The sequence below is a fragment of the Salmo salar genome, chromosome ssa07 (assembly GCF_905237065.1).
Source record: "Salmo salar chromosome ssa07, Ssal_v3.1, whole genome shotgun sequence".
NCBI classification, from domain to species: Eukaryota; Metazoa; Chordata; class Actinopteri; order Salmoniformes; family Salmonidae; genus Salmo; species Salmo salar.
Genome location: NC_059448.1, coordinates 61,860,848 through 61,880,975, shown reverse-complemented (window position 1 = coordinate 61,880,975; position 20,128 = coordinate 61,860,848). Strand labels below are relative to the sequence as shown.

Sequence of the window (20,128 nt, the reverse complement as noted above, 5' to 3'; positions counted from 1 at the left end):
CCAGTCTGAGGTCCTGAGCACACTGGAGCAGGTTTTCATCAAGGATCTCTCTGTACTTTGCTTCGTTCATCTTTGCCTCGATCCTGACTAGTCTCCCAGTCCCTGCCACTGAAAAACATCCCCATAGAATGATGCTGCCACCACTACGCTTCTCCTTAAGGATGGTGCCAGGTTTCCTCCAGACATGATGCTTGGTATTCAAGCCAAATAGTTCAATCTTGGTTTCATCAGACCAGAGAATCTTGTTTCTCATGGTCTGAGAGTTTTTAGGTGCCTGTTGGGAAAGTCCAAGCAGGCTGTCATGTGCCTTTTACTGAGGAGTGGCTTCTGTCTGGTCATTCTACCATAAAGGCCTTATTAGTGGAGTGCTGCAGAGATGGTTGTCCTTCTGGAAGGTTCTCCCATCTCCACAGAGGAACTCTGGAGCTCTGTCAGAGTGACAATTGGGTTCTTTGTCACCTCTCTGGCCCTTTTCACCCAATTGCTCAGTTTGGCCGGGCAGCCAGCTCTAGGAAGAGTCTTGGTGGTTCCAAACTTCTTCCATTTAAGAATGATGGAGGCCACTTCTTGGGGACCTTCAATGCTGCAGACATTTTCTGGTACCCTTCCACAGATCTGTGCCTCGACACAATCCTGTCTCGGAGCTCTAAGGACAATTCCTTTGACCTCATGGCTTGGTTTTTGCTCTGGCATGCACTGTCAACTGTGGGACCTTATATAGACAGGGGTGTGCCTTTCCAAATCATGTCCAATCAATTGAATTAACCACAGGTGGACTACAATCAAGTTGTAGAAACATATCAAGGATGATCAATGGAAACAGGATGCATCTGAGCTCAATTTCAAGTGTCATAGCAAAGGGTCTGAATACTTATGTAAATAAGGTATTTCTGTTGTTTTTTTAATTTTTATACATTTGTAAAAATTTGTAACGACCTGTTTTCACTTTGTCATTATGGGGTAGTGTGTGTAGATTGGTGAGGATAAAAAATAAAAAAATTTTAGTATAAGGCTGTAACGTAAAAAAATTTGGAAAAAGGGAAGGTGTTTGAATACTTTTCAAAGGGACTGTATATATATATGTTGTAAAATGTAATAAATATATGTTCCTTTCTGAGTAACTTTAGAATGTTTCCCACTTGAAAAAGCGTTAGCCTTATCGCACTATGAAACATTTAACTTCCTTAATCTGGGAGGCTGGCAGTGTCTTCCCTGAAGTTTGACAGTGTAGCACCTCATGTGTGCTTTAAATCAGTCCCATTTGTCTTGGGGCTTAATGCTGTCAGCTGGCTCTGACAGCCCTCCACCGGGACCCCAATACATCACAGCTGAAAGACTGCAGGGGGCTCAGCAAATTGGACATTTAGTTACAACAGCCTGGTTTAGGGTGGGGGGGATGTGTTATAACAGCCTGGTTTAGGGGTGGGGGGGGGGGGCTGTGTTATAACAGCCTGGTTTAGGGGAGGGGGTGGAACAGAGAGGGGCTGTGTTATAACAGCCTGGTTTAGGGGAGGGGGTGGAACAGAGAGGGGCTGTGTTATAACAGCCTGGTTTAGGGGGGGACGAGAGGGGCTGTGTTATAACAGCCTGGTTTAGGGTGGGGGAGGGGGAGAGGGGCTGTGTTATAACAGCCTGGTTTAGGGTGGGGGGGGAGAGGGGCTGTGTTATAACAGCCTGGTTTAGGGGAGGGAGGGGGGAGAGGGGCTGTGTTATAACAGCCTGGTTTCGGGTGGGGGGGGAGAGGGGCTGTGTTACAACAGCCTGGTTTAGGGGAGGGAGGGGGGAGAGGGGCTGTGTTACAACAGCCTGGTTTAGGGTGGGGGGGGAGAGGGGCTGTGTTATAACAGCCTGGTTTAGGGGAGGGAGGGGGGAGAGGGGCTGTGTTACAACAGCCTGGTTTAGGGGAGGGAGGGGGGAGAGGGGCTGTGTTACAACAGCCTGGTTTAGGGTGGGGAGGGGGGGAGAGGGGCTGTGTTATAACAGCCTGGTTTAGGGGAGGGAGGGGGGAGAGGGGCTGTGTTATAACAGCCTGGTTTAGGGGAGGGAGGGGGGAGAGGGGCTGTGTTATAACAGCCTGGTTTAGGGGAGGGAGGGGGGAGAGGGGCTGTGTTATAACAGCCTGGTTTAGGGGAGGGGGGGTGTTGATGTAGATAGATGCCATCTGATTACAGGGTTGGAATGTGTCTGTCAGTCTGTGTAGATAGATGCCATCTGATTACAGGGTTGGAATGTGTCTGTCAGTCTGTGTAGATAGATGCCATCTGATTACAGGGTTGGAATGTGTCTGTCAGTCTGTGTAGATAGATGCCATCTGATTACAGGGTTGGAATGTGTCTGTTATATTTTTATTTTCATTTTATTTCACCTGTTTTAACCAGGTAGGCCAGTTGAGAACAAGTTGTCATGTACATCTGTGACCTGGTCAGGATAAAGCAAAGCAGTTCGACAACAATCATACCACAGAGTTAGTTACACGTGGAATAAACAAGCCTACAGTCAATAACACAATAGAAAAATCTATATACAGTGTGTGCAAATGTAGTACGATTAGGGAGGTAAGGCAATAAATAGGCCATAGTGTGGTAAAAATGACAATTTAGCATTAATACTGGAGTGATCGATGTGCAGATGATGATGTGCAAGTAGAGATACTGTGGTGCAAAAGAGCAAAATACATTTCAAAAAAGAAATAACATTATGGGGATGAGGTAGTTGGGTGGGCTATTTACTGTTACTGAACTGTTAATCTGTTAATCTGTTACTCTGTTACTCTGTTAATCTGTTATTCTGTTACTCTGTTAATCTGTTAATCTGTTAATCTGTTACTCTGTTAATCTGTTAATCTGTTAATCTGTTACTCTGTTAATCTGTTACTCTGTTACTCTGTTAATCTGTTACTCTGTTAATCTGTTACTCTGTTACTCTGTTAATCTGTTACTCTGTTAATCTGTTACTCTGTTAATCTGTTACTCTGTTACTCTGTTAATATGTTACTCTGTTACTCTGTTAATCTGTTACTCTGTTAATCTGTTACTCTGTTAATCTGTTACTCTGTTACTCTGTTACTCTGTTATTCTGTTACTCTGTTAATCTGTTACTCTGTTACTCTGTTAATATGTTACTCTGTTAATCTGTTACTCTGTTAATCTGTTACTCTGTTACTCTGTTACTCTGTTAATCTGTTACTCTGTTAATCTGTTACTCTGTTACTCTGTTAATCTGTTAATCTGTTAATCTGTTACTCTGTTAATCTGTTACTCTGTTACTCTGTTACTCTGTTAATCTGTTATTCTGTTATTCTGTTACTCTGTTACTCTGTTAATATGTTAATCTGTTAATCTGTTACTCTGTTAATCTGTTACTCTGTTACTCTGTTACTCTGTTAATCTGTTACTCTGTTATTCTGTTACTCTGTTAATCTGTTACTCTGTTACTCTGTTACTCTGTTAATATGTTACTCTGTTACTCTGTTAATATGTTACTCTGTTACTCTGTTATTCTGTTACTCTGTTACTCTGTTACTCTGTTACTCTGTTAATATGTTACTCTGTTAATCTGTTACTCTGTTACTCTGTTAATATGTTACTCTGTTAATCTGTTACTCTGTTACTCTGTTAATCTGTTAATCTGTTACTCTGTTAATCTGTTACTCTGTTAATCTGTGTAGATAGATGGCATCTGATCACAATGAAGTTGAAAATCACACCATGAAGTTTTATAATTTCCATTCTCTCTCACTCTCTGTCTGTCTCTGAGTGTTACTGCTGTGGAGTGCATGTGGAGGATTTGGGAGAAGCATTGGTGGCTTTACCCACAGTAAACCTTGAGCAGATTCTGGGTTGGGCCGGCTGGCAGTAAATTGCATTGGCAGGGAGTTTGTAATAGGGGATTTAATCTGAATAAAATTGACTCCAGAGAACCAGTCAATAATCCAGGATGTAATCCTATAATTGGATTGATTATGACAAAAGTAGGAGGAGAGGAGGAGAGATGGGCTGCGGAACGGAACTCCACTAGCCGAGTAGCCGTCTCTCCTGGCAAGTTGCCGGGCGGAGGAGGGAGAGAGAGAGACAGAGAGAGAGAGAAAGAGAGAGAGAGACAGAGAGAGAGACACAGAGAGAGAAAGAGAGAGAGAGACACAGAGAGACAAAGAGACAGACAGACAGACAGACAGACAGACAGACAGACAGACAGACAGACAGACAGACAGACAGACAGACAGACAGACAGACAGACAGACAGACAGACAGACAGACAGACAGACAGACAGACAGACAGACAGACAGACAGACAGACACTAAATCCACACAGAGACAGATTCAACCAAAGTCTGAGTCACTAAGAGGTCAAATCAAACTCGTCCTGTAGTATCCCTGACCCTGGCTGAAACTTTAAATTCACTGAGTGCCTTAAACCTAGCCTGATCCCCAATATGTTTGTGCTGTCTTGACAAGAGTTGGAAAGGATCTGTGACCAGGCTACCCTGTCTCCCCACCAGAGAGGAACCTGAGTAAAACCAGAGTTCAGAGTTCACCAGGACATCTATAGAGTGGAATGTCAAGGATCAACTATTTCATGCAGTGACATCACCTCTCACCCTGTCCTCCCCTAAGCTTTACTGTTCACACACACTCACCTCTCACCCTGTCCTCCTCTAACCTTTACTGTTCACACACACTCACCTCTCACCCTGTCCTCCTCTAACCTTTACTGTTCACACACACTCACCTCTCACCCTGTCCTCCTCTAACCTTTACTGTTCACACACACTCACCTCTCACCCTGTCCTCCTCTAACCTTTACTGTTCACACACACTCACCTCTCACCCTGTCCTCCTCTAACCTTTACTGTTCACACACACTCACCTCTCACCCTGTCCTCCTCTAACCTTTACTGTTCACACACACTCACCTCTCACCCTGTCCTCCTCTAACCTTTACTGTTCACACACACTCACCTCTCACCCTGTCCTCCTCTAACCTTTACTGTTCACACACACTCACCTCTCACCCTGTCCTCCCCTAACCTTTACTGTTCACACACACACTCACCTCTCACCCTGTCCTCCTCTAACCTTTACTGTTCACACACACTCACCTCTCACCCTGTCCTCCTCTAACCTTTACTGTTCACACACACTCACCTCTCACCCTGTCCTCCTCTAACCTTTACTGTTCACACACACTCACCTCTCACCCTGTCCTCCTCTAACCTTTACTGTTCACACACACACACTCACCTCTCACCCTGTCCTCCTATAACCTTTACTGTTCACACACACTCACCTCTCACCCTGTCCTCCTCTAACCTTTACTGTTCACACACACTCACCTCTCACCCTGTCCTCCTCTAACCTTTACTGTTCACACACACTCACCTCTCACCCTGTCCTCCTCTAACCTTTACTGTTCACACACACCACCTCTCACCCTGTCCTCCTCTAACCTTTACTGTTCACACACACTCACCTCTCACCCTGTCCTCCTCTAACCTTTACTGTTCACACACACTCACCTCTCACCCTGTCCTCCTCTAACCTTTACTGTTCACACACACTCACCTCTCACCCTGTCCTCCTCTAACCTTTACTGTTCACACACACTCACCTCTCACCCTGTCCTCCTCTAACCTTTACTGTTCACACACACTCACCTCTCACCCTGTCCTCCTCTAACCTTTACTGTTCACACACACTCACCTCTCACCCTGTCCTCCTCTAACCTTTACTGTTCACACACACTCACCTCTCACCCTGTCCTCCTCTAACCTTTACTGTTCACACACACTCACCTCTCACCCTGTCCTCCTCTAACCTTTACTGTTCACACACACTCACCTCTCACCCTGTCCTCCTCTAACCTTTACTGTTCACACACACTCACCTCTCACCCTGTCCTCCTCTAACCTTTACTGTTCACACACACTCACCTCTCACCCTGTCCTCCTCTAACCTTTACTGTTCACACACACTCACCTCTCACCCTGTCCTCCTCTAACCTTTACTGTTCACACACACTCACCTCTCACCCTGTCCTCCTCTAACCTTTACTGTTCACACACACTCACCTCTCACCCTGTCCTCCTCTAACCTTTACTGTTCACACACACTCACCTCTCACCCTGTCCTCCTCTAACCTTTACTGTTCACACACACTCACCTCTCACCCTGTCATCCTCTAACCTTTACTGTTCACACACACTCACCTCTCACCCTGTCCTCCTCTAACCTTTACTGTTCACACACACTCACCTCTCACCCTGTCCTCCCTAACCTTTACTGTTCACACACACTCACCTCTCACCCTGTCCTCCTCTAACCTTTACTGTTCACACACACTCACCTCTCACCCTGTCCTCCTCTAACCTTTACTGTTCACACACACTCACCTCTCACCCTGTCCTCCTCTAACCTTTACTGTTCACACACACTCACCTCTCACCCTGTCCTCCTCTAACCTTTACTGTTCACACACACTCACCTCTCACCCTGTCCTCCTCTAACCTTTACTGTTCACACACACTCACCTCTCACCCTGTCCTCCTCTAACCTTTACTGTTCACACACACTCACCTCTCACCCTGTCCTCCTCTAACCTTTACTGTTCACACACACTCACCTCTCACCCTGTCCTCCTCTAACCTTTACTGTTCACACACACTCACCTCTCACCCTGTCCTCCTCTAACCTTTACTGTTCACACACACTCACCTCTCACCCTGTCCTCCTCTAACCTTTACTGTTCACACACACTCACCTCTCACCCTGTCCTCCTCTAACCTTTACTGTTCACACACACTCACCTCTCACCCTGTCCTCCTCTAACCTTTACTGTTCACACACACTCACCTCTCACCCTGTCCTCCTCTAACCTTTACTGTTCACACACACTCACCTCTCACCCTGTCCTCCTCTAACCTTTACTGTTCACACACACTCACCTCTCACCCTGTCCTCCTCTAACCTTTACTGTTCACACACACTCACCTCTCACCCTGTCCTCCTCTAACCTTTACTGTTCACACACACTCACCTCTCACCCTGTCCTCCTCTAACCTTTACTGTTCACACACACTCACCTCTCACCCTGTCCTCCTCTAACCTTTACTGTTCACACACACTCACCTCTCACCCTGTCCTCCTCTAACCTTTACTGTTCACACACACTCACCTCTCACCCTGTCCTCCTCTAACCTTTACTGTTCACACACACTCACCTCTCACCCTGTCCTCCTCTAACCTTTACTGTTCACACACACTCACCTCTCACCCTGTCCTCCTCTAACCTTTACTGTTCACACACACTCACCTCTCACCCTGTCCTCCTCTAACCTTTACTGTTCCACACACTCACCTCTCACCCTGTCCTCCTCTAACCTTTACTGTTCACACACACTCACCTCTCACCCTGTCCTCCTCTAACCTTTACTGTTCACACACACTCACCTCTCACCCTGTCCTCCTCTAACCTTTACTGTTCACACACACTCACCTCTCACCCTGTCCTCCTCTAACCTTTACTGTTCACACACACTCACCTCTCACCCTGTCCTCCTCTAACCTTTACTGTTCACACACACTCACCTCTCACCCTGTCCTCCTCTAACCTTTACTGTTCACACACACTCACCTCTCACCCTGTCCTCCTCTAACCTTTACTGTTCACACACACTCACCTCTCACCCTGTCCTCCTCTAACCTTTACTGTTCACACACACTCACCTCTCACCCTGTCCTCCTCTAACCTTTACTGTTCACACACACTCACCTCTCACCCTGTCCTCCTCTAACCTTTACTGTTCACACACACTCACCTCTCACCCTGTCCTCCTCTAACCTTTACTGTTCACACACACTCACCTCTCACCCTGTCCTCCTCTAACCTTTACTGTTCACACACACTCACCTCTCACCCTGTCCTCCTCTAACCTTTACTGTTCACACACACTCACCTCTCACCCTGTCCTCCTCTAACCTTTACTGTTCACACACACTCACCTCTCACCCTGTCCTCCTCTAACCTTTACTGTTCACACACACTCACCTCTCACCCTGTCCTCCTCTAACCTTTACTGTTCACACACACTCACCTCTCACCCTGTCCTCCTCTAACCTTTACTGTTCACACACACTCACCTCTCACCCTGTCCTCCTCTAACCTTTACTGTTCACACACACTCACCTCTCACCCTGTCCTCCTCTAACCTTTACTGTTCACACACACTCACCTCTCACCCTGTCCTCCTCTAACCTTTACTGTTCACACACACTCACCTCTCACCCTGTCCTCCTCTAACCTTTACTGTTCACACACACTCACCTCTCACCCTGTCCTCCTCTAACCTTTACTGTTCACACACACTCACCTCTCACCCTGTCCTCCTCTAACCTTTACTGTTCACACACACTCACCTCTCACCCTGTCCTCCTCTAACCTTTACTGTTCACACACACTCACCTCTCACCCTGTCCTCCTCTAACCTTTACTGTTCACACACACTCACCTCTCACCCTGTCCTCCTCTAACCTTTACTGTTCACACACACTCACCTCTCACCCTGTCCTCCTCTAACCTTTACTGTTCACACACACTCACCTCTCACCCTGTCCTCCTCTAACCTTTACTGTTCACACACACTCACCTCTCACCCTGTCCTCCTCTAACCTTTACTGTTCACACACTCACCTCTCACCCTGTCCTCCTCTAACCTTTACTGTTCACACACACTCACCTCTCACCCTGTCCTCCTCTAACCTTTACTGTTCACACACACTCACCTCTCACCCTGTCCTCCTCTAACCTTTACTGTTCACACACACTCACCTCTCACCCTGTCCTCCTCTAACCTTTACTGTTCACACACACTCACCTCTCACCCTGTCCTCCTCTAACCTTTACTGTTCACACACACTCACCTCTCACCCTGTCCTCCTCTAACCTTTACTGTTCACACACACTCACCTCTCACCCTGTCCTCCTCTAACCTTTACTGTTCACACACACTCACCTCTCACCCTGTCCTCCTCTAACCTTTACTGTTCACACACACTCACCTCTCACCCTGTCCTCCTCTAACCTTTACTGTTCACACACACTCACCTCTCACCCTGTCCTCCTCTAACCTTTACTGTTCACACACACTCACCTCTCACCCTGTCCTCCTCTAACCTTTACTGTTCACACACACTCACCTCTCACCCTGTCCTCCTCTAACCTTTACTGTTCACACACACTCACCTCTCACCCTGTCCTCCTCTAACCTTTACTGTTCACACACACTCACCTCTCACCCTGTCCTCCTCTAACCTTTACTGTTCACACACACTCACCTCTCACCCTGTCCTCCTCTAACCTTTACTGTTCACACACACTCACCTCTCACCCTGTCCTCCTCTAACCTTTACTGTTCACACACACTCACCTCTCACCCTGTCCTCCTCTAACCTTTACTGTTCACACACACTCACCTCTCACCCTGTCCTCCTCTAACCTTTACTGTTCACACACACTCACCTCTCACCCTGTCCTCCTCTAACCTTTACTGTTCACACACACTCACCTCTCACCCTGTCCTCCTCTAACCTTTACTGTTCACACACACTCACCTCTCACCCTGTCCTCCTCTAACCTTTACTGTTCACACACACTCACCTCTCACCCTGTCCTCCTCTAACCTTTACTGTTCACACACACTCACCTCTCACCCTGTCCTCCTCTAACCTTTACTGTTCACACACACTCACCTCTCACCCTGTCCTCCTCTAACCTTTACTGTTCACACACACTCACCTCTCACCCTGTCCTCCTCTAACCTTTACTGTTCACACACACTCACCTCTCACCCTGTCCTCCTCTAACCTTTACTGTTCACACACACTCACCTCTCACCCTGTCCTCCTCTAACCTTTACTGTTCACACACACACACCTCTCACCCTGTCCTCCCCTAACCTTTACTGTTCACACACACTCACCTCTCACCCTGTCCTCCTCTAACCTTTACTGTTCACACACACTCACCTCTCACCCTGTCCTCCTCTAACCTTTACTGTTCACACACACTCACCTCTCACCCTGTCCTCCTCTAACCTTTACTGTTCACACACACACACCTCTCACCCTGTCCTCCTCTAACCTTTACTGTTCACACACACTCACCTCTCACCCTGTCCTCCTCTAACCTTTACTGTTCACACACACTCACCTCTCACCCTGTCCTCCTCTAACCTTTACTGTTCACACACACTCACCTCTCACCCTGTCCTCCTCTAACCTTTACTGTTCACACACACTCACCTCTCACCCTGTCCTCCTCTAACCTTTACTGTTCACACACACTCACCTCTCACCCTGTCCTCCCCTGGCCTTCCCTGTAGCTCAGTTGGTTGAGCATGGTGTTTACAACGCCAGGGTTGTGGGTTCGATTCCCACGGGGGGCCAGCACAGAAAAAAAAAAAATCTATGAAATTGTATGAAATGTATGCATTCACTACCGTAAGTCGCTCTGGATAAGAGCGTCTGCTAAATGACTAAAATGTAAAAAATGTTCACACACTCTCACCCTGTCCTCCCCTAACCTTTGCAGTTCACACACACACAGACACACTCACCTCTCACCCTAACCTTTACTATTCACACACACACACACACACAGACACACACAGAGACACACACACAAACATAGTTGTGGTCCATGGTAGATGTTAAATCTGGTCAGCAGTGGTCCATGGTGGATGTTAACTCTGGTCAGCAGTGGTCCATGGTGGATGTTAACTCTGGTCAGCAGTGGTCCATGGTGGATGTTAACTCTGGTCAGTAGTGGTCCATGGTGGATGTTAACTCTGGTCAGTAGTGGTCCATGGTGGATGTTAACTCTGGTCAGTAGTGGTCCATGGTGTATGTTAACTCTGGTCAGCCGTGGTCCATGGTGGATGTTAACTCTGGTCAGTAGTGGTCCATGGTGGATGTTAACTCTGGTCAGTAGTGGTCCATGGTGGATGTTAAATCTGGTCAGCAGTGGTCCATGGTGGATGTTAACTCTGGTCAGTAGTGGTCCATGGTGGATGTTAACTCTGGTCAGTAGTGGTCCATGGTGGATGTTAACTCTGGTCAGTAGTGGTCCATGGTGGATGTTAACTCTGGTCAGTAGTGGTCCATGGTGGATGTTAACTCTGGTCAGTAGTGGTCCATGGTGGATGATCATGAATTATACATGTATGTTTGTCTGTGGGATGTTATTTTGTGTGGGTGGGAATAGAGGAATAATGTTTTCCCTCTATGCTAGGTAGTCAGGCGTAATCTAATGATACACAAAGCCATTTAGGGTGGAAATTACAGAGGTCTTGTGCAATTATGGTGCATCTTTATTCTTCAAGGTTGTTGTTCCTCTTAACATATCAGGGCTTGTTGTAATTACAGTAGAAGGGAAGGCTTCTGACACCATGACATGTTGCCCAACATCAGTTGTGGTACAAAGTAGGAGGTCAACAGTGGTATAATCAAGGCCTCTGCCTGAGCACTGTGACAAATGTAGGCTGTTAAGACAGCGTCTCAAATGCCACCCTGTTCCCTACATAGTGCAGTAGTTTTGACCAGAACCCTGTGGGCCCTGAACAAAAGTAGTGCACTAACTAGGAAATAGAGTGTCATTTGGGGCGACTGATTAAAATGACCAATTTAAGATGTGACAACCGCGGCGTTCATGTGCCGTGACCCGTTCTTGTTTTGAGAAACAATTTTCATTTAGAGAGAACATAGAGTGTGGGGGAGACGGGGACCGGAGGCCATTTTAGCAGAGTGACAAAACAACCAATCAATTTGAATTGTAACAACATTATGAGAGGTGAACAAGGCCCTTTGTGACTTGAGGGAAAATATGGCCTTTTATCATTAAGCAATCAAATATTTTTTTTGTTTATCAGTTCATCATGTCCGTAATGTTGATACTCATGTTATTAGTTGTTCAGACAGGATAGAGCAAAAATGGTGGTGCGTTTATAGGACTAGCCCGAGCCTAACAGTTTTCTGTATGGACCAGACGAGGCACAGACAATCATCTGCCCTATTGTGTCCCTGTGATCCATCCCATGTGTCCGCTTGATCTCCTATCAAAGCTTAGAGGAGGTGTGTAGCCATGGAAACAGTTTTACAACAAAGGACAAAGACACAGAATAATGATTCAAATTAGAATGTCAAATCTAACAATTGTCTTTCTGTCATTCTCTAGACCAGGGGTATTGAACTCTGACACTGCCAGGTCCAAAACCAGCTAGTTTTCTGTTCTGCCTGATCATTAATTGCACCCACCTGATGTCCCAGGTCTAAATCAGTCCCTGATCAGAGGGGAACCTGATGTCCCATGTCTAAATCAGTCCCTGATTAGAGGGGAACCTGATGTCCCAGGTCTAAATCAGTCCCTGATCAGAGGGGAACCTGATGTCCCAGGTCTAAATCAGTCCCTGATTAGAGGGGAACCTGATGTCCCAGGTCTAAATCAGTCCCTGATCAGAGGGGAACCTGATGTCCCAGGTCTAAATCAGTCCCTGATCAGAGGGGAACCTGATGTCCCAGGTCTAAATCAGTCCCTGATCAGAGGGGAACCTGATGTCCCAGGTCTAAATCAGTCCCTGATCAGAGGGGAACCTGATGTCCCAGGTCTAAATCAGTTCCTGATTAGAGGGGAACCTGATGTCCCAGGTCTAAATCAGTCCCTGATCAGAGGGGAACCTGATGTCCCAGGTCTAAATCAGTCCCTGATTAGAGGGGAACCTGGTGTCCCAGGTCTAAATCAGTCCCTGATTAGAGGGGAACCTGGTATCCCAGGTCTAAATCAGTCCCTGATTAGAGGGGAACCTGGTGTCCCAGGTCTAAATCAGTCCCTGATTAGAGGGGAACCTGGTGTCCCAGGTCTAAATCAGTCCCTGATTAGAGGGGAACCTGGTATCCCAGGTCTAAATCAGTCCCTGATTAGAGGGGAACCTGGTGTCCCAGGTCTAAATCAGTCCCTGATTAGAGGGGAACCTGGTATCCCAGGTCTAAATCAGTTCCTGATTAGAGGGGAACCTGATGTCCCAGGTCTAAATCAGTCCCTGATCAGAGGGGAACCTGGTGTCCCAGGTCTAAATCAGTCCCTGATTAGAGGGGAACCTGGTGTCCCAGGTCTAAATCAGTCCCTGATTAGAGGGGAACCTGGTATCCCAGGTCTAAATCAGTCCCTGATTAGAGGGGAACCTGGTATCCCAGGTCTAAATCAGTCCCTGATTAGAGGGGAACCTGGTGTCCCAGGTCTAAATCAGTCCCTGATTAGAGGGGAACCTGGTATCCCAGGTCTAAATCAGTCCCTGATTAGAGGGGAACCTGGTGTCCCAGGTCTAAATCAGTCCCTGATTAGAGGGGAACCTGGTGTCCCAGGTCTAAATCAGTCCCTGATTAGAGGGGAACCTGGTGTCCCAGGTCTAAATCAGTCCCTGATTAGAGGGGAACCTGATGTCCCAGGTCTAAATCAGTCCCTGATTAGAGGGGAACCTGGTATCCCAGGTCTAAATCAGTTCCTGATTAGAGGGGAACCTGGTATCCCAGGTCTAAATCAATCCCTGATTAGAGGGGAACCTGGTGTCCCAGGTCTAAATCAGTCCCTGATTAGAGGGGAACCTGGTGTCCCAGGTCTAAATCAGTCCCTGATCAGAGGGGAACCTGGTATCCCAGGTCTAAATCAGTCCCTGATTAGAGGGGAATAATAATAGAAAAAGCAGTGGAACTGGCTTGGAGGTTCAGAATTGAGTTGAAGGGCTCTAGACTATAGAGCTCAGGGAAGAAAGAACCACTGAAGATATCCCTCACAGAGTGTCTCATCCTCTAGACTACAGAGCTCAGGGAAGAAAGAACCATTGAAGATATCCCTAACAGAGTGTCTCATCCTCTAGACTACAGAGCTCAGGGAAGAAAGAACCACTGAAGATATCCCTCACAGAGTGTCTCATCCTCTAGACTACAGAGCTCAGGGAAGAAAGAACCATTGAAGATATCCCTAACAGAGTGTCTTGTCCAGTCTACTCTGAACTCTTTCCTTCTCTCATGTGTTAGGATGGCCTCCTTTCTCCAGGGTGGTTCTGTCTCTCTCTCTCTCTCTCTCTCTCTCTCTCTCTCTCTCTCTCTCTCTCTCTCTCTCTCTCTCTCTCTCTCTCTCTCTCTCTCTCTCTCTCTCTCTCTCTCTCTCTCTCTCTCTCTCTCTCTCTCTCTCTCTCTCTCTCTCTCTCTCTCTCTCTCTCCTCTCTGTGTGAGTTATCATTTAATCCTGTGCTAGGATGGCCTCCTTTCTCCAGGGTGATTCTTTCTCTCTCTCTATGTCAAACCTCACAGTTATTTTAGTCTCTGGCTCTTTCTGTTTGAGCTTAAAATAGACTGGTTCTGAGAGTGACAAATGTCCAGCTATAGCGTCCTCAGGGTATGTCCCTGTATAGCGCACTAATTTTCACCAGGGCCCCTAGGCAGGGAACCACTATACAGGGAATAAGGGGCCATTTGGGCCCCAGCCCTTCCTTAAAGTCATTCTGAATGTATGGCTTTAAGATATATAGAAGGTAAAGTATGATGGTTGTGTGAATAATATAACTGTGTCCTCCGTGGACCAGACAGAAGAAACAGAGGAGAGAGAACGAGGTTATAACCTGCTCTGACATCACAGAGGGAGCTGAGTGACATCAAAGTGTATTATGTTTTTCTTTCCTTTCCATTTAACCTTTATTCAACCTTTATCTAACCTTTATTCAACCTTTATCTAACCTTTATTCAACCTTTATTCAACCTTAACTGACTTGCCTAGTTAAATTATGAACAAATTCTTATTTACAATGACGGCCTACCAAAAAGCTAAAGGCCTCCTGCGGGGGACGGAGGCTGGGATTAAAAATTAATTCAATAAAAATATAGGACAAAAGCACAGCATGACAACACAACATGGCAGCAGCAACAACATGACAACACAACATGGTAGAAACACAAAATTACAACAACATGGTAGCAACACAACATGACAACAGCATGGTAGCAACACAACTTAACAACACGACATGACAACAACATGGTAGCAACACAACATGACAACAGCATGGTAGCAACACAACATGACAACACAACACGGCAGCAGCAACAACATGACAACACAACATGGTAGGAGCACAAAATGACAACAACATGGTAGAAACACAAAATGACAACAACATGGTAGAAACACAACACGGCAGCAGCAACAACATGACAACACAACATGGTAGGAGAACAAAATGACAACAACATGGTAGGAACACAAAATGACAACAACATGGTAGAAACACAACACGGCAGCAGCAACAACATGACAACACAACATGGTAGGAGAACAAAATGACAACAACATGGTAGCAACACAAAATGAAAACAACATGGTAGCAAAACAACATGACAACAACATGGTAGAAACACAACTTAACAGCACAACATGTCTACAACATGGTAGAAACACAACATGACAACAACACGGTAGAAACACAACTTAACAACACAACATGACAACAACATGGTAGCAACACAACTTAACAACACAAGATGACAACAACGTGGTAGCAACACAACTTAACAACACAACATGGCAACAACATGGTAGCAACACAACACAACAACACAACATGGCAACAGCACAACATGACAACAACATGGTAGCAACACAACATGTCAACAACATGGTAGCAACACAACACAACAACACAACATGGCATTAGCACAACATGACAACAACATGGTAGCAACACAACATGTCAACAACATGGTAGCAACACAACTTAACAACACAACATGACAACAACATGGTTGAAACACAACTTAACAACACAACATGACAACAACACGGTAGCAACACAACACAACAACACAACATGGCAACAGCACAACATGACAACAACATGGTAGCAACACAACATGTCAACAACATGGTAGCAACACAACATGACAACAACATGGTAGAAACACAACAAGTCAACACCATGGAAGCAACACAACATGACAACAACATGGTAGAAAAACAACATGTCAACAACATGGTAGCAACATGACAACAACATGGCAGAAGCACAACATTGTAACAGCTAAAGCCCTTGAGTGTCAGCCTCACTCAATGTCAGACAATTTCCCATCCTCCCTCCTCAATAAGAAGACACACACACACGCACGCACGCACGCACGCACGCACGCACGCACGCACGCACGCACACACACACACACACACACACACACACACACACACACACACACACGAAACCTCAGTAGCTTTAAGGGATACGCATTGTACTGTGTAGAGAAACAACACAGAGAAAAATCTGGTGTTGTAAAGTTAACGGCCTGTGAAGTCCTTTCTTTGTATATATGTGTGTGTATTTCCGTCAGTGTGTGTGTTATGGGACTGAGGCTGGGGGGCGGTGACGGTTAGTTGGGCAGAATCAATCAGGTATCCCCAGAGCTCAGAGCAGCAGAGCAGCAGAGCAGGCCAGACCTCATCTGTTACTCTCTACACAACACTGGGATTTAACATAGTCCTCAGAGCCTGCTGATAGCTGAGGGGAGAGGGGGAGGGAGGGGGAGGGAGGGAGGAGGGGGAGAGGGAAGGGGAGCGGGTTGGGGGGAGAGATTAAGGAAGGGGGGAAGGGAAGGGGAGAGGGAGGGAGAGGAAGAGGTTATGAGTGAGGAGAGAAGGATGTGTGAGAAGAAGAGAAGAGGGAGAGAGGGAAGAGTGGGGGATGACGGAGAGTAGGGGATGAGGGAGAGTAGGGGATGAGGGAGAGTAGGGGATGAGAACGAAGGGGGAGGAGAGAGAGGGATGCAGGGAGGGATGGAAAAGCATTGGGCAACAAACCTGCAGCTGAACTCAAAAAGAGAAGACCTGGGGGAAAATGACCCAAGTTTTTCGGGCTTCTGAATGAAGTAGTGGTCTAAGGCACTGCATCTCAGTGCAAGAAAGGTCACTACAGTCCCTGGTTCAAATCCAGGCTGTATCACATCCGGCTGTAATTGGGAGTCCCATAGGGTGGTGCACAATTGGCCCAGTGTCGTCCGGATTTGGCCGGTGTAGGCCGTCGTTGCAAATAAGAATTTGTTCTTAACTGACTGTCAATGAGAGTGCACTATTGGTATGATTTGGAAATGGATTTGCAGGGTCACCAGGTGCATTCTTGGGCCAAGAAACACGAGCAATGGTTGAGGAGCTGAATGTATCATGACTCGGTGAAACATAAGATATTACAGTTTTTAATATCCTGTTGGTAGGATATATGTGATCGTGGGCAAATTGTTTGTTTGTATATCGGTATTGTTTGTATATATTGCAACACACAATACTATTATGGCTCTAGCCAGAAGTTTTGCTTTGGCGTTTCTAATTTATTCTACAATTCAAACATGGCGATGATCCCAAAGTCCCGTTCCACCTACACTGGAAGACGTGGATGGAAATCTTCCCTTTCATATTGTGAACTTCGTCCATGAACAACTTTACCGGCACCTGATATCACCTTTCCTACGGGAACAGCTGAGCCGCTCGGGGAAGGTACACAGGAAACGCCGCAGCGCCGCTGAGACCGGTGTTAACTCCAACAAGCTGCTTGTTACCTTCAGCCTGCTGCTCTGTGGCGTTGTACACAACCTGTCCTGGCCCAAACACCACAATGCAAGCTAAACAACTATGCCCACACTGTGGTAAGACCGTAAGGAAGAATTCAAAAGTGGTGGCTTGTGACATTTGTGATTTGTTTTGTTCACATAAAGTGTAGACCTATCAAGCCCTTGTCATGTGATGAAGCTGTAAAGTCTCAAAGTAACACTTTGCTTGTTTGTAACGTATGCTGTTTAAATGTGGTGCTTAACATTGGGATGCTGGACACAAGCAGGGATGACGAGTGCAGTCTAGATGAGATAGTCGATGTATCATCAGTGGGCACAGAACATGACACGTTTGACTGTTTCAATCGAACAGGACGTCATTTTATTCATGTGAACGCACGGGGCCTGCTGCCCAAATTAGAGGAATTAAAACTCTTTGCTTCTAACACACTGGGTGCAGTAGTTGCTGTGACTGAGACATGACTCGATGAGGTTGAGCTTCCGGGTTATAGAATTCATAGAATTACCAGAAACGGTGGTGGCGCCGTGTGTGTGTTTTTTACTGGGAAGGATGTGTATTTTAACCCTCGTTCAGATCTGAAAAGGAAGTTGCATGGGTAGAGACACTTGTTCATAAATGTCGTCCTGTACTTGCTGGTGTTTCTGCTATCGGCCTCCTAAGCAGAATCATTTCTATGATTTACTGGAATTGAATTGCTGTGATCACAATGTATTTGCTGATAGGGAATGTCTTCTGCTTGGTGATTTTTAATACAGATGTGCAGTTATCACCCCAGGAGAAGTACACTAGTAAATGCCCTGTATAATTATAACATTCATCAGTTATTTGGACAAAACAATTGATTGTTGAGCCAATCCGGGTGTGTATTGACTGTAAATTAACTTTGGATTTGATTATTGTATCAGATCAAGAGAACGTCTGTCAGTCAGGAGTCTTAAATATTGGTTTTAGTGATCATATGGTAACCTGCTGTACCGTAAGACATCCATAATGCTACTAAAGACAGGTAATAAATACATGAAGGTACGGTCTATGAAACAATACTCAAAGAAACGTTTTGTAGAGGTCCTTGGAATTCTGGATTGATCTCATGTTTGTGAGAACACAAGTGTGATGATATTGATCAATGATTGGTATCTTTAAAAAAAATCTGTTTCTGTCTGCACTCGACTCTCTGGTTACAATGAAACACATTCAGAATCAAACAGCGGTCAGGGAAATGGATCACTTCTGAGAAAAAAGGGATCGCTACCTGGACAGATTCAGAAGGACACATCTACAACAAGATGATAATGGTTATATTAACTGTATAAATCAGGCAAGATACAAAATGGATAAGGCCACATCCTAACGTTATATAGACGTCATTAATGACAACTTCCATCAGCCTCGTAAACCGTGGAAAAAAATGTAACTGCAAAAATGATAACGCATATTGTAAGACTTTCTATTAGTAGTGGTACATTACCCAATGATCTCAGAACAACCCCGGGTGGTTCCGCTCCATAAGAAGAGCAGTAAAACAAATGTAGGAAACTACAAACCTGTGTTGATCCTCAGCACCTCATCCAAAGTTGTTGAGAGGTTTGTTTTTAAATCAACTTGAGGGATACCTTCTAGAGCACAAACCTGTTTATGAACTCCGTCTGGCTTTAGAACAGCTCATTCCACTGATACTTGCCTTATCCATCTTTTTGACCACATTATGCAGGAACGTGAGAAGGGGAACTATACAGGTAGGGTCATGTTAGACTTGCAGAAAGCTTTTGACTCTGTAGACCATGATATTCACCTGATGAAACTGAAATGCATGGGTCTAAATGATGTAGCAGTGAATTGGTTTAGGTCTTATCTGACCAACAGAACACAAGTATGTAATGTTGGTGATGTTCTGTCAGAGGCCAAATAAATATCCTGTGGAGTACCGCAGGGATCCATTTTAGGACCACTCTTATTTCTTATATACGTTAATGATATGCCAGTTACAGTAAAGTGTAAACTCCTGCTTTATGTTGATGATTCAGCCATATTGGTAACAGGGAAGGATACAGTTTACATAGAGGAGACCCTGAGTAAGGAATTGCATTTTGTTAGAGATTGGTTGTCTGACAACAAATTGTCACTACATTTGAGAAAAACTCAATCATTTTGCTTGGAACAAAACGTAGATTGCTTAGGGCTGACAAGATAACGGTAAACTGTGCAGGCAAGAAGATTGAATCTAAAACAAGTGTATCTTATCTTGGTGTGTCCCTAGATCAATCCCTTTCTGGAGACCTGATTGCTGCTAAAATTCTTACTAAAATGGCAAACAAATAGACATTTTTATACCGTAACGCTAGATATTTTAACATTTAAGTTAAGAAACTGCTTGTCTCAACCTTGATTCAGTGTCATTTTGATTATGCCTGCTCTGCTTGGTATAGTGGGTTAACAAAAAAGCTGAAAAAGAGAATGCAGGTCATGCAAAAGAATATTATCA

The 20,128-nt window shown here is 45.8% G+C and overlaps 1 protein-coding gene and 1 non-coding gene across 2 annotated transcripts in view; both read left to right on the top strand.

Moving 5' to 3' along the window:
- Positions 1-20,128, top strand: part of LOC106609815 (thyrotropin-releasing hormone-degrading ectoenzyme) — a 436,096-nt gene that overhangs the window by 100,344 nt on the left and 315,624 nt on the right.
- Positions 10,363-10,438, top strand: trnav-uac (transfer RNA valine (anticodon UAC)). Its single transcript has one exon. It is a non-coding gene; the product is annotated as a tRNA-Val (tRNA).